Source organism: Elephantulus edwardii, unplaced genomic scaffold, assembly GCF_000299155.1.
Source record: "Elephantulus edwardii isolate Elephantulus edwardi_28Jun2011 unplaced genomic scaffold, EleEdw1.0 scaffold00027, whole genome shotgun sequence".
NCBI lineage: Eukaryota > Metazoa > Chordata > Mammalia > Macroscelidea > Macroscelididae > Elephantulus > Elephantulus edwardii.
Window position 1 is genome coordinate 20,204,448 of NW_006399777.1, and position 11,578 is coordinate 20,216,025.

Sequence of the window (11,578 nt, forward strand, 5' to 3'; positions counted from 1 at the left end):
GAATTACCTCTGTACAGCATGTGGACATACCAGGGTTATACGACCTAGAAGAATGTTTCACCAAAAACAACCAAAGCAGGCCTGAGGGTCGCAGATTAGAGTCACCCACCTTGGGTTGGGGTCATCACTTTCTGTCCACTAGGTCAGTTGATCTCTCTCTATGCTGTTGTTGTTGTTGTTAAGTGTCGTCGAGTTGTAGGTGACTCACAGCGACCCTATGAACAAAAGACCTGGCTACCAGTATAACTTTCATTCTTTCTCCAGGTTCACAGGGTTTCCAGAGGCAAGATGGCCTAGTGGTAAAGAGTTGTGCTGCCAACCATAAAGATGAGGTTCAAATCCACTAGTTGCTCTGTGGGAGAAATATTGATAATCTTCAGTGAAATTTACAGCCTTGGAAAACCCCCTGCAGGGTCAGTGATGAGTGACTGAAACAATGGACTTGAGTATGGCAGATGTCGTGAGGATGGTGAAAGATAGAGCAAGGTTCAGATCTGTTAGTCATAGGGTCACTATGAGTCAGAGTTGACTGGATTGTGTATTAGGACAATGACAACAATAGCTATTGAACATAAACTTATTTTCGTGTCTTCATTGTCAGCCTGAATGTCTTCTTTGATAAAGAGTCCTTGTGTTTTGTCCACATAGTTTTTGAAATTGTATTTTTTTCTTTTGTTGTTGAAGTGTTCGTATTTTCTATGCATTTCAGATTAGACCCTTATTATATAAGTTGACCCATGTGTAGCTTGCGAGCCAGAACCAACCCAATGAATGGTCATGAATAGCACCTTACATATCCATGTTCATTGCATAATTACTCACAAAAGTTGAGGATAATACAAGTGTTAATTATTGGATGAATGAATAAACAAGCTATGATACATATACCATGATATACCATGCAATCAATGACATAAACGAAAAAAAAGTATTGACAAATCTGTAAAGCATCTCCCAGCGTTGCCGTCCCGCGGTCACTTGGGGTTGCTGTGAGGCTGAACACTGTGACACTGATGTGTCAAATGCGTTAATGGTTGGCTACCCAGTGCGGACTGAGAGTGGGGTGGAGCTCCCCGACTGAACAAGCGTGGAAGGAGGAGTGCCGTCCACTTCCATAATAGCTTGTCTCTGGAAACCCTATGAACTTGGAGAGAGGATGAAAGGCACTCAAGCGTCAAGGACTCTCCTTCATAGGGTCGCTATGAGTCGCCTGCGACTCGACGGCACTTAACAACAACAACAACAACAACATTATGCTGGATGAAATTAATCAGTTGCAAAAGGACAAATACTGTATTAGACAACTTCATTATTTAAGAAAAATTACATAGGAAAATCTTCCCCATTTAACATTCTTTATACTAGTTTATTTACCAAATTTGAGTACATTGTTTTTCACAGCAGACTCTTCCAATTTCCCTCACCCAACCACGCATCAAGTTGTACAACCCTGTGATTAATGTCCCCTCTGCTGGCCCACACATTTTCATTCCTCTGCTTCCATTTAACATTTTTTTGTTGATGGTTAAAAAGAGATAGTAAAGAGTTGCACTGCCAACACAAAGTCACATGGTTCGAATCCACCAACTGCTCCACAGGAGAAAAAATGGACAATCTCCTTCTGTGCAATTTACAGCCTCTGGAAACCTGGTGGAAGGCCATCTACGAATCTGTTCCTGCTCAGAAGTTACATCACAATAATAAAAGAGATGGATGGGAGAGGAAAGCAACGGAAGGTGAGAGGAAAAATCAAGAATGAGATAGAGGGTATAAAGCAAACATTTTGTCTAAACCAGCAGTTTCTGAGAAGAATTGATGTCTTGGAATTATTGTGTTGGTGAAGAATATTGAATATACTGTAGACTTCCAGAAGAACAAATGTATCTTACAAGAAGTGAAGCCAGAATGAAACTTACAAACAAGTCTAAAGAGTCTCTACCACACACACTTGAGATATGTCGTCCAGAAGGACTAAGCCCAGGAGAATGACACCATACGTCATACTTGTTCAAGTAGAGGCCCAGGGAGACCTTCACTGATTTCAGTTGGTACAGAGGCAGCAATGAGGAGGTTCAACATAGCAATAATAGTGGCGCTGGCGTTTGATCAGGCACTGTCTCATTCTATTGCATGTACGGTGCCTATGAGCCAGAACTAATTTGCAAGGACCTGATGTTGTTGTTGTTGTTATGTGCCGTCAAGTAGCTTGCGACTCATGTAGCCCTAAACTCTGCTCTGTCCTGTGCCAATCACACTGCCTCTGACACACCCATACCGATTACCCCAGTCACTGAATCAATCCATCTCATAGAGGGTTTTCCCCTCCTATGCTGTCCCTCCACTCTCCCAAGCATGATGTTCCTTTCCAAGGGCTGGTCCCTCCTAGCAACATGTCCAAAGTATGTCAGACCAAGCCTCAGAATCCTTGCTTCCAAGGAGCCGTCTGGTTTAAAACTCTCCAGGATGAACCCGTTTGTTTTCTTAGCAGTCCGTGGTACATCAATACTCTTCTTCAGCACCACAGCTCAAAGACATCAAGCACCTATCAACAAATTATATGTATAATTCTATATATATGAAAGTCCACAGCGCTTTGCCATTATTTCTCTTTTCAACAGTCAAATGTCTTTGAACAAATTAATTATTCTCTCTCCCACTGCAATGGAGTAGAGATGAATGCATAGGTTTTGGAGGCTATGAACTACTGAAGAGGCGACTATCTATTTTTCTTTGTGGAGGCTTCAAAATTCCAGAAAGGCTCCAATTTTGGCTTGACAGGACAACTCTCTATGAACAAGGTCAATTATTTCATATTTAACCACTTATTTATTGCATCTAATGCTTCCATTTCTATTTATTTTAGTTTTAACTATAGGAATGGATCTCTGGTGGCTTAGTGGTAAGGAGTTGTGCTGCCAACCCAAAGGCATGTAGTTCAAATTCACCAACCACTCCAAGAGAGAAAAACGGATCATTTTCTCCCATGCAATTTACCTAATCTGAAAATCTGCTAGTAGGCCGTCTATGAGTTGCTTCTGCCTCCGTGGAATGCAATAACAACAGTATAATTATATCTTTAATCTAAATACTAATGGTACTTTTTCTTGTAGTGAAATTTTAGGGTATGTTGAACTATTTCATTTGTCAAAATAGTTTTTATTTGGGCTTAATTATTTTGAAAATATTTTCTCTGAGCATAGAGTTCTAGACGGATAGGTCTTTTAAAACATTCTAAGTTTTGTTCCATTGTCCTAGGTCTTAAATCTTTTCTGGCTTTGTGTCATCGAGTATGACTTGTAATGACTCTACGAGCAGCTGACATGACCCTATCCTGTGACATCCTCATCATCTCTGACATACATTGGCTGAAGTTACCGTGTCAATCCATCTCGTTAGGTGTCTTGCTCTCTCTCCTTTGCTGGCCCTCCGTCTTTCTAAGCATAATGTCCTTTTCCAAGGAATAGCTGTGCCTAGCTACATGTCTGATGTCTTAAAGAAAACGCTTCGTCTTCATTGCCTCCAAGGAGCACTCTAGCTGCACTTTTGCCAAGACATAGCTGGTAAGAAGTCAGAATTAATTTTACCTTTGTATATACTTTGTCGTGGAAGGAGGAGTGGCATCCACTTCTGTAATAGCTTGCCTCCAGAAACCCTATGAACCTGGAGAGAGGATGAAAGGCACCCAAACGTCTAGGACTCTCCTTCATAGGGTGGCTATGAGTAGCCTGCGACTCAAAGGCACTTAACAACAACAACAACAACATATACTTTGTCTCCTATACGGCTGCTTTTAGTATTTATCACTTACTTCCTGCAATTTGGTTATGATGTGCCTTGTTGTTGTTGTTGTTGTTGTTGTTGTTGTTGTTAAGTGCCATCAAGTCGTAGGCGACTCACAACAACCCTATGAAGGAAAGTCCTCAACACTTGCGTGATTTTCATCCTTTCTCCAGGTTCATAGGATTTCCGGAGGCAAGCTATTACGGAAGTGCACGCCACTCCTGCTTCCAAGCTTGTTTTAATTGGGGAGCTTCACCAAACACTGTCCACCATAGGTGACCATTAACACATTTTACACATCAGTATCATAGTATTCGGTTTCACAGCAACCACGAATTACTTTTGTATGGCAAGTGGACACACCAGGGCTATATGACCTAGAAGGAGGTTTGACCAAAACCAATGAGAAACAGGCCTGAGGGCCTCGGATTAGCGTCACCCACCTTTGGCTTGGTAGCATCACTTTCGGTCCCCTAGGCCTTATCATCATATATTCATGTTTGTTTTTTCAGAATTCATTTGTGAACTTCGGTTTTCATTTTCTAGCAAAGTTAAAAAAAACTTGGTCAGCATCTCCTGAAATATATATTTACTGCCCCTCCCTATCTTTTCTATTTGAACCTTCAATTAAATATGTCTTGTTGATAGGTGCCACCAATTTGATTTTGACTCTTAGCAATCCCATTTGACAGAGTAAAAGGACCCAAAAAGTTTTCTAGGTTCCAACTCGACAGCACTGAGTTGTGCTGGCTATAATTGCCTCCACCCTGAAGGCCAGTGATAAAAAATAAGCTGACATTCCTAACTTTCCTTCTCTCAAGGATCACTTCCTTTTTTTTTTCCCTAGAGTCTTGACACAAGCAGTCTTTACAAGCCTGCTGCACAAGCAAACCCTTAGGAAATACTTTTCCCAATGAGTTGTTTTAACAGAATGTTTTTCAAAGAAGAAAAAAAAGCTTTGTAATAATTTTATATGTACCTATAATCATATACTTTTAAGAATGTAGTCAATCCAAATATTCCAGCAACATGTGCTTTACTAATCCCTCTTTGTTTAATTTTTACTTTATATTGGTTTGTTTATAAAGTCCATATACAAAGCATCAGTTTCTTTCCTTTCCTTTTTATTTTTATTTTTTTGTGGTATTTGCTGTTATATGCCATCTAGTTGAGGATGACTTATAGTGACCCTGTGTCCAACAGATCTGAACCCTGTCCTATCTTGTGCCGTCCTCACAGTCTCTGATACACTTACCTCCAGTCACTGTGTCAATCCATCTGGTTGAGGGTCTTCCTCTCTTTCACCTTCCTCTCCACCTTTCCAAGCATAACAACCCTCTCCATTTAACATTCTATCTTAGAAACATGCTCAAACTACGCGAGATGAAATTTTATCATCTTTGTCTCCACAGAGCACTCTGGCTGCCCCCTTTCCAGGAACAAATATCTATTTGTTCTTTTGGCATTTCATGGGACATTCAGTACTCTTTTCCAATACCACAGTTGAACGGCATCAATTCTTCTTCTCTCATCCTTATTTACTGTTCAGCATTTAGACTTGTAGTAAGTGATTGAGAAGACCATGGCGTGAATAAGGTCTACCTTAGAACTCAAATTAACATCATTGCTCTTCCATAATTTGGAGAGGTCCCTGACTGCAGACTTTCATAGTGCAATAACGTCTGTTTATTTCCTGACTGCTGGTACCAAGTGTATTGATTTTGGATCCATGTAACATGAAGTTGTTAATGGTTCCAATCTTCATCTATCATGTTGTTGCCTATACGTCCAGGGTGTGAGGTTTTTTTTTCTTGATATTGAAATGTAATATGTATTGAAGGTTGTGCTAATTACCTGGAAAGATCATTGCATTTATCTATCCAGATTTCTCTGGTGGTTTGTAATAAGTAGTTGTACTACCAACCCAAAGATACGCAGCTCAAATCCTCCAGCTGCTCTGTGGGAGAAAGATGAGAATCTTCTCCCATGCGATTTACTGTCTCTGAAAACTGCTGGAGGGTCAGCTATGCGTCACTTGTGACTTGACAGTACACAACACCACCACCATCGAGAATTTCTGCTTGCTTAGAGTGATTAGACAATGAGGTATTGTTTTCTCTATCAATCTACAGTATAAACCTTTTAAATTTTTGTTTATTTATTTACAGGGTGCAAACCCTGTCCTTCACTACCACAAATTATGCAGTAAAGTTTCCCACATTTGAGGAAATCAAAGGGGGTCAGCACATCCGGGGTGCAATGGATAAAACTCTCTCTGGGAAAACCATGTTTGTGACCACGGTACTGGGTACTGCCCCTGCCAGGTAAGTATTATCAGGTCAATTATTTTTTGAGAATTGTTATTTGCCAACCATTTTACCAGCATGCTTCAGACTTCAGTTAGTTCTTCCACTCAGTATCTCTGTCAGATTGATACTATAAGCCCCATTTTAGAGATGAAGATACTAAAGCTCAGAGAATTGAAATTTTTTTTTAACTTCCATTACTTTTAAGTCAGAAATGATTCATAGCTGAGTCTCCAGTGGGTTTTCAAAGCCTGTAAGTCACACAGGATGAGATTGATAGTCTTTCTTTCATGTTACAGCTTGTGGGTTTGAACCATTTACTTTGGTTATTTGACACGCATGTGCTGAATGTGATAATGGTTACCCATGGTTTGCTGGAGCTTCCCGAGTCAAACAAGCCTGGAAGCAGTAGTGGCATCCACTTCTGAAGTGGCTTGCCTCTGGAAACTATGAACAGTGCTCAGGCTTTTCATTCATAGGGTTGCTATGAGTCGTGTACAACTTGAAGGCATCTAACAACAACAACATTTGGTTTGACAGCGCAACTCCCACTAGGTCATCAGAACTCCCTAGAGAATTAAATGATACATAAAATTATGTAGCTAAATGGAGGAGCCTAGATTGGGATCCAGGCACCACTCTAAAGACTGAGTTCTTAACCACTAGGCCTTATTTCTTCAGGTCACCAGTGAAAGGCAGGACTTATATCTCAGGGTTATGCTGTTGGATTGTGAACAAAGTCTTGAAATAGCTTCTTGATATTAAGCTGGGCTGGTCACACAATTTCATTTCCACTTCACTCACTCTCAGTCATTGCAGTTGACTCACGACTGACCTATAGTTAATCATCTAGAAGTTTTTCAGACTGGGAACTCTATGGAAGGAGAGTGCCCATCTTTCTCCCATGTAGTAGTTGATGGATTTGAACCACTAGACTTCAGAGTGATAACACACTTCCCTACTGATTAGCCACCAAAGCTCTCCAAACCTAATATAGCAGTAATTTTCTACTTAGCAACAAATTATTGTTAGAAGCAATTATGTTGGTTCTGACTGCCAATTGGGCAGGTAAATATCTTTCAAATTTCTTGGCATAGATAAGAGACTATAGCTCTGCATTCTTTCGTTGAAAAGTGTTAATTAATATTCTGTCAATCACTTCTGTTGTTGTTAGGTGTCAATGAGATGAATACAACTTATTGTGACCTTGTGAATAACAGATCTGGACTCTGTCCTATCATACACTATCCTCAGCATTTATGACATACCCAAGCCCATCGCAGCGGTCACTGTGCCAATCCACCCAGCTGAGGGCCTCCCTGTCTTTCACAACCCTTCTAAGCATGATGTTGTCCCTCTCCAAGGAACAGCCTCTCCTAGCAAAGTATGTATGGTGAAGCTTTGTCATCTTTGTCTCCGAGGAACATTCTGCCTGTACTTTCTCCAAGATATAACTCTTTGTTCTTTTTTCAGTCCACGGGGCATCCAGTACTTTCCCCCAACATTATGGTTCAAAGGCATCAATTATTCTTCTGTCATCTTTATTCATTGTCCAGGAATTGTATTCAATTCCTAGAACGTTGGAGTTTTTTTAATAGAATGTCTTTACTGAAGTTAGACTCTCTTTCTTCAGTAGAATTAGTTCTTGATTATATGCTTCTTGCTAAAACGGTTGAATGAAAATCAGTTATTTTTTGGTATTTTTCTGTGTATTCTGTCCATCGGACCTTAATATTTTGCCCACATAATTCTTCAGTATTTTCTTTGAAAGTTTCATCTTTTCCACTTGAAAAAGCCCAATACAGTCTTCTTTTTTATTTTCTATTTCCAGGTCTGTGCATCTTGTATTTCATTACAATGCTTTATTTTCATGAGTCATCATCCAAATCTTCTGTTCACGTAATTTACTTCAAGAGTTCTTCTATTTATTTTAGCTACGTTATGCTCTGGAACAAGTTTAAAAGTCTGTTTGACATCTGCTTGGGTCTTTTGTTTGGTGACCTTTAGCTTTATTATGTATAATATCCGATATCTCACAACTCTTCACTTTTTGGTTATAAGTGTTTAATAAACTAAATAAATTGTTGCAACAGTCTTTAAGGTGAGGTGGGATATACTTAGTATTGTACTTTAGCTCCCCATGTACTTTTTAATACTCTTCAGCTTCCCTTTGAATTTGGACATTAGGAACTGATGATCTACTCTGTAGTCAGCCTCTGAACTTGTTCTGACTGATGACATTGAACTACATTTTCTATTCTCATAGTTAAATCAGATTTATTTCTTTGTATCACCTGTTTCACCATCCATCCTGATGCTGTAAATCAGTCCAGTGGTGAGAAACTTTGTCTTCTTGATATTGAGCTTCAATCCATATTGAAGGCTACATGGATGGTGAAGAGATTGAGATTGTTCACAACTTTAGTTTACTTGGCTCCACAGTCAACATTTTTGGCACCAGCAGCCAGGAAATTAAAAGACGTATTGCAATGGGAAAGTCTGCTGTTAGGGACCTCTCCAAAGTACTGAAGAGTAATGGTGTCATTCTGTAGACTAAGGTGTGCCTGATACAGGCCATGGTCTTTGCAATCACTTGTTATGTGTCAGAGAGTTGGACAATGACTAGGGGGGGATAGAAGGAGAATTGATGCCTTTGAGCTGTGGTGCTGGAGAAGAGTATTGAGGGTACCATGGACTGCTAGGAAAACAAACAGATTCAACCTGGAGAGGGTTAAACCCGCTGCTCCTTGGACGCAAGGATTCTGAGGCTTGGTCTGACATACTTTGGGCATGTTGTAAGAAGGGACCGGTCCTTGGAGAGGGACATCATGCTTGGGAAAGTGGAGGGAGAGTGCAGGAGGGGAAGACCCTCTCTGAGGTGGATTGATTCAGTGACTGGGGTAATCGGAATGGGTGTGTCAGAGGCGGTGCGATTGGCACAAAATAGAGAAGGGTTTAGGGCTGTTGTACATAGGGTTGCTATGAGTCACAAGTGACTCGACAGCATATAACAACAACAACATCATCCCCTGTCTGGCCAGATCAACATGTAAAGCCATCATTTATGTTGTTGAGGGAATAGTATTTCCAATGAATTAAAAAAAAAAATTTTAAAAATTACACTATGCAATCTGTGGTGCCACTTTTCTCATTAATACCATATTTACAGCTGTTGTTACATCTTCATTTCTATTCTAATTTTCACATTCAAATAATCCGTAATTATCAATGTATCTTGAATACAGTTTCTATCCATTTCAGACTGTGGAAGTTGGTAAAAATCTTCCGTTTATTCACCTTCAGCGTTAGTGGATGATGTTTTGAATAGGTTACCCTACTTTCAGCATATACATTTTATCTTTTCATTGAATATGATGCCATTAAATGTTTTCAACATGTATGCAGAGCAGATTATCCGAGAAGCTGGGCTCTATGAGGAGAATTGTGGCATCAGGATTGGTGGAAGGTCTATTAACAATCTGCGTTATGCAGATGACACAACCCTGCTTGCTGAAACTGAGGAGGACCTCATGCACTTGCTGCGAAGGGTCAAGGACTGCAGCCTTCAGTATGGACTAAGGCTCAATGCCAAGAAGACAAAGATTCTCACCACTGGACCAACTGGCAGCGTCAGGATGGATGACGAAGAGATTGAGAGTGTTCACAGCTTCAGTTTGCTCAGCTCCACAGTCAACACTCTTGGCACCAGCAGTCAGGAAATCAAAAAGCGTATCGCGATAGGAAAGTCTGCTGTTAGGGACCTCTCAAAGGTACTCAGGAGCAACAGTGTCTCTATAGAGACTAAGGTGCGCCTGATACAGGCCATGGTCTTTGCAATCACTTGTTATGCATCAGAGAGTTGGACAATGACTAGCGAGGACAGAAGGAGAGTGGATGCTTTTGAGTGTGGTGCTGGAGAAGAGTACTGAATGTACCATGGACTGCCAGGAAAACAAACAGATTCATCTTGGAGAGGATTAAACCAAGCTACTCCTTGGAGGCAAGGATTCTGGGGCTTCGTCTGACATACTTTGGACATGTTGCCAGGAGGGACGGGTCCTTGGAGAGGGACATCATGCTTGGGAGGGTGGAGGGACAGCGCAGGAGGGGAAGACCCTCTATGAGGTGGATTGATTCAGTGACTGGGGTAATCGGGATGGGTGTGTCAGAGGCAGTGCGGTTGGCGCAGGATAGAGCAGGGTTTAGGGCTGTTGTGCATAGGGTCGCTATGGGTCGGAAAGGACTCAACGGCACATAACAACAACAACAACAACATGAAAAAGAAGTAGTCCACACACGAGGCAGAAGTGGATATAGTAGTATTTAGTGTGTTATTCAAGAGTTGGTAAACCAGGATAGAGGATGGCAATGTGTTATCTCTTCAGATTAATGTCTTTACACGATAGTGCGCCAGGGTTATCAATTGGCAATGACCCGCATTTTGGCTAGATTTTTCTCTTATAAATCTTCTCTCAATTTTGAAAATAAAAATTTATCCCTTGTATTTAATCTGTGCCTGGATAGTTGACATTTTATTCCTGAAAAGAGATCTTTAAAAAGCAAATACACAAAGGTCAACATTTGGGGGGGGGCATTGGAGTATTGAAAGAACACCCCACAATGTTACCAAAGCTCTTTAGCTCACTTTATTTTATACAGTTGTCATTGAGTATCATCTAATTGGAATTGACCCTTAGCTGACCTTCCAGCAGGTTTTCAGAGGCAACTAATTGCACGGGAGGACATTTTACTGAGTTGCTGTTGTTGCTGTTATGTGCCCTTGAGTCACCTACAACTCATAGTGACCCTGTGTACAACAGCTCTGAACCCTGCTCCATCCTGAGCCAATTTCATTGTCTCTGACACACCTACCCCCATTAACCCAGTCACTGAGTCAATCCATCACATCGAGGGTCTTCCTCTCTTGTGCTGTCCCTCCAGCCTCCCAAGCATGATGTCCCTCTCCAAGGAGCGGTCCCTCCTTACAATATGCCCCATAATCTAGACAGCCCACTTGCTTGCTTAGTTTAAAATTGCAGATGGCTCTATTGTATTGAAAAAGCAGGAGGCTTTGGGTCAGTGTCTCACCAATTTTGTCTGTAATGCTTAGTGGAGCAGTGGTCAGTTAATTCGAATTGTAAGAACTCTTCCAGATGGGAGTTCTACCCTTCCCCCTTCTCGTTGGTTAAAATAAAGACTCAAATAGCTCAGCTGCCGTATCTGACAAGATCATGGCTGAGGTTTAGACCAGCACAGCTGCTTCAGTACTAACTGAGCAGTAGAATCAAGGGACGTATCGTTCGGGAGGATTCAGCCAGGAGGGAACAATATTGAAGATAATAGGAATCAGGGTAGTTGATTTGTCATTTGGACGAAGTAATAACTATTACAGAATTGCAGAAAGATAAAAGCAAGAATAAACTCATTGAGCTTGTGGTGTTTGTTGTTGTTTTTGTTATTATGTGCCGTTGAGTCACTTGCGACTCATAGCG